Below are 4,138 nucleotides of genomic sequence, written 5' to 3' on the forward strand. Positions count from 1 at the left end.
TAAATGGAATTCTACTCATAGTATTTTGAAGACTTTGCTGTAGAAACAAAGCTTGATTCTTCTTAACGTGACATTAATATTATATAATTGAGATGTCTTGGTTCATATCACGTTCGAGATGTGAAACTGGATGGAGAATGAGCTGAACTCCATGCTGGGGATTAATGGTAAGAAACTGAATAGGGGAGTGAGAGTAGGAAGGTGAAAGGGTGAAGGAAAATCGTTGTAGAATCATGGACAATGCTATTTTGGCTTCGTTCAATGCAAAGTTCATCCCGATGCAGCTTCTAGGCCCCAACCCGAACGGGAGATACGCACCCGAGTTTGTTTCGGTGGCTTTCCCGACCCCATCTGCAAATCTTTCTGGTTTGAAAACATCGGCATCTTCTCCCCATAACTCGGTGTTGTGTTGGACTGCAACCGTCGGTATCGTCACCCGAATTTGACTTGGAAGCACCAAGCTCCCCAATCTGGTTTCCTTCTGCACTTGGCGTGATATTGTCATTGCTGGAGGATACAGCCTCAGGCATTCGTTGATGATCATACTCATCTGCATAGGAAAACAAAAAAAAAACAAAAAAAAAAACCAGAAAAAGTACCTACTTTAGTCGAGAATTGTAACAGTCAAAGCCCACCGCTAGCAAATATTGTCTGCTTTAGCTCGTTATCTATCATTGTCAGTCTCATGACTTTAAAACGCGTCTTTTAGGGAGAGATTTTCACACCCTTACAAGGAATGTTTCGTTCTCCTCTCCAACCAATGTGAGATCTCACAATCTATATCCCATAGGGCCAGCATTCTCGCTGGCACACTGCTCGGTGTCTGGCTCTGATACCATTTATAACAACCCAATCCCACCACTAGCAAATATTGTCCGCCTTGGCCCGTTACATATCCCCATCAGTCTCACTGTTTTAAAACATGTTTTCTAAGGAGAGGTTTCTACACCCTTATAAGGAATGTTTCGTTCTTTTCTCTAACCAAGGTGAGATCTCACAATCCACCTCCCTTGGGGGCTCAACGTTCTCGCTGCGCTCGGTGTCTAGTTCTGATACCATTTGTAACAAGCTAAACCCACCACTAGCAGATATCATAATGGCCCGTTACGTATCACTGTCAGGCTCCTGGTTTTAAAATATGTCTTCTAGGGAGAGGTTTCCACACCCTTATAAGGAATGTTTCGTTCTTCTCTCCAACCGACATGGGATCTCACGAGAGCACACGTGGAGTGATGTTAATGTTCTTACCGTTCTTAATTTGGGGAGGCATTCCATTGTTGGATTCTTGTCACCAAGAACCTTGAAGACTTCCTTTCTTGCTTCCTCTTGCCATTCCTTATGCAACGCCAACAGAAACATAGTCCAAGCCAGCAACGCATTGGTGGTCTCATGCCCAGCAAAGTAAAACGTCTTACATTCATCCACAATATCATCCACAGACAACCTCTGTGCCTTTTCAGCCTCGTTCTTGGCCTTCACCAGCAATCCCAAGAAGTCATTCCCATACCCTTCTGCTTCGCCATTCATGAACTTCTCTTCTCTTGTCCTTATGATCTCTATGAAGCATTCTCTCATTCTCTTTTCGAGTCGCTTTCCTTCAATGTCGTCTTTCGATTTGAATATCTTACTGCATCCCGACAATCAAATATATCGTTAGCAGTTGGAAAGTCGATGTGGTGTTGACCTGAAACAATGTGACGGTGTTACCTGATTATCGGGAGCCGAACTTTATATCCATTTCTAACTGATAGCTCGCAGACTCTCTGCAGCATTTGGAAGAAACTCCTTCCTTGTTCATAACTGCTTCCAAAAGCTGTATGGGAAATGACATCCAATGTGTAAACCTTAAAATGCTCGAAAACATCGAGCTCTTTGTCTACATGATGCTTCCATTCTTCAACCATTGTCTCTGCACACTCGATCATCGATGGGATCATGTTCTGCAAGTTAACACATAAACCAATTATGGCTTATTATCTCAGAACTTCTGGATCAAGCGGATGAAAATCTAGCCAAAATTTTGAACGGTAACGGTGAGAGCCTACATTGGTTGGGGAGGAGAACGAAACATTTTTTATAAGGGTGTGAAAACTTCTTCCTAGCAGATGCATTTTCTGGAAAGAAAAGCCTATAGAGGACAATATTTGCTAGCGGTGGCCTTGGGCCATTACAAATGATACTAGACACCAAGTGAGGTATTAGCGAGGATGCTGAGCTCCGAAGGGGGTGGACACGAGGTGGTGTGCTAACGAGGAGGCGGACACGAGGCGGTGTGCTAGTGAGGAGGCTGAGCCCTGAAGGGGGTGGACACGAAGCGGTGTGTCAATGAGGAGGCTGAGCCTCGAAGGGGGTAAACATGAGGCGGTGTGTCAGCAAAGACGTTGGGCCCCTGAAGGGAGTGGACACGAGCTAGTGTGCTAACGAGGAGGCTGAGCACCGAAGGGGGTGGACACAAGGCGGTGTGCTAACAAGGATGCTGGGTCCCAAAGGGGGTGGATTGAAAGTCCCACGTCGATTGGAGAAGGGAATGTTGAACACAACTCACTGTGGGAAACACTCGCACTCTTTATTAAGACCAATCGAGAAGAGAATACAAGACACTCTGTAGAATACTTTTGCTTTTTATTGTTTTTGGATTTCTTGGATGAATAACCTACGTAGGGTGGGGGTATTTATACTAAGAGTAAACAATCTATATTTAACCAATCTAAATCTAGACCTAACCGATTTGAATCTAGACCTAACAAATTGAATCTTTCTCCTAAAATATCTACATCTCTTTCTCCTAAAATCTCTACTAAAATAAATATACTGGGCTCGTACAATTAGGCTTGACTCTATTGGGCTAGTACAATTATTGGGCTTGACTCTATTGGGCTAGTGATGATATTTCAACACTCCCCCTCAGCACTAGTCCTCATTCGCTGCATCATGTTGAGCTGACAGCGAAAGCTCTCATGTTTGCTAGTATTCAACCCTTTTGTAAACAAGTCTGCTACTTGGTCATCTGTCTTGATCTGCTGCATCTCGATTTCTTCCTTTAGGACCTTCTCTCTAATGAAATGGTAGTGCACCTCCACAAGCTTTGTTCTAGCACGAAACAACGGATTTTCTGCTAGGCGAATCGCAGATTGGTTGTCGCAATGAAGTGGTATTGGATACTCAATTTTCTGGTGCCAATCTCCCATCAAAAGTTTTAACCATGTATTTTCCTGAGCTGCTCTATACTCTGCTTCTGTAGTTGATAATGATACTGTTGGTTGTCTCTTGCTACACCAAGAAATTGTTCCCGAACCAAACTTGAACACATACCCAGTGGTTGGCCTCCAAGTATCATGGTCTCCTGCATAGTCAGCATCACTATATCCAGCTAGCTTCCAGTCTTTGCTTCTTTTGTATAAACGATCGTAATTGATTGTACCTTTGACATATCTCAAGGTTCGTCGAGACGCATCCAAATGAGCCTTCTTCGGATTTTGCATATATTGATCAATGACACCAACTTTATTTTCGAATTTCTTCGATTGGTTCATGTAGAACTCTCTGTTTAACTCTCCATGCAAGAAAGCATTATTCATATCCATCTGCCATAATTTCCAATCTTTATTTACCGTAAGTACTGGAGGAACTTGTACGATAATGATCTTTGCCATTGGACTAAACGTTTCATCATAGTCTAGTCCATATTCTTTAGAGAACCCTGAATCTATAGTCTGAGCTTTGTATCTCACGATTGATCCATCCGGGGTACACATTATTTCGTAAGCCCACTTGCAAGAGATGAGTTTGGTATCTCTTGGTCTTGGCACTAATTCCCAAGTCTGATTTTGTTCCAGGGCTATAGTTTCTTCCTCCATCGCTTTCTGCCAAGCTGAGTTTTGTGATGCTTCTTCATATGTCTCCGGCTCATTAACTTCGTCTTCTACTGCGTTGGCACACTCTGGATTTGCCTTTAGGATTATTTCTGAATGTCTGAGTTGTTGAGGTGTCATTTCATTTTCACTAGGCTCGCTTGGTTGAGTCACTTCTTGCTCACCAACACTAGTGTCACTTGAATCTTCAGGCATATCAGCACTTAAGCAAATGTGTACAATTTGCTCCACCGTCTTTTGTGGAAGAATCTCTTCAGTTTGCTCCC

The 4,138-nt window shown here is 43.2% G+C and overlaps 1 pseudogene; it reads right to left on the minus strand.

Annotated features, from left to right (window-relative positions):
• Nucleotides 1-4,138, minus strand: part of LOC111449591 — a 6,665-nt pseudogene continuing 2,527 nt past the window's right edge.

The sequence above is a fragment of the Cucurbita moschata genome, unplaced genomic scaffold (assembly GCF_002738365.1).
Source record: "Cucurbita moschata cultivar Rifu unplaced genomic scaffold, Cmos_1.0 Cmo_Scf00011, whole genome shotgun sequence".
In the NCBI taxonomy this organism is placed as follows: domain Eukaryota; kingdom Viridiplantae; phylum Streptophyta; class Magnoliopsida; order Cucurbitales; family Cucurbitaceae; genus Cucurbita; species Cucurbita moschata.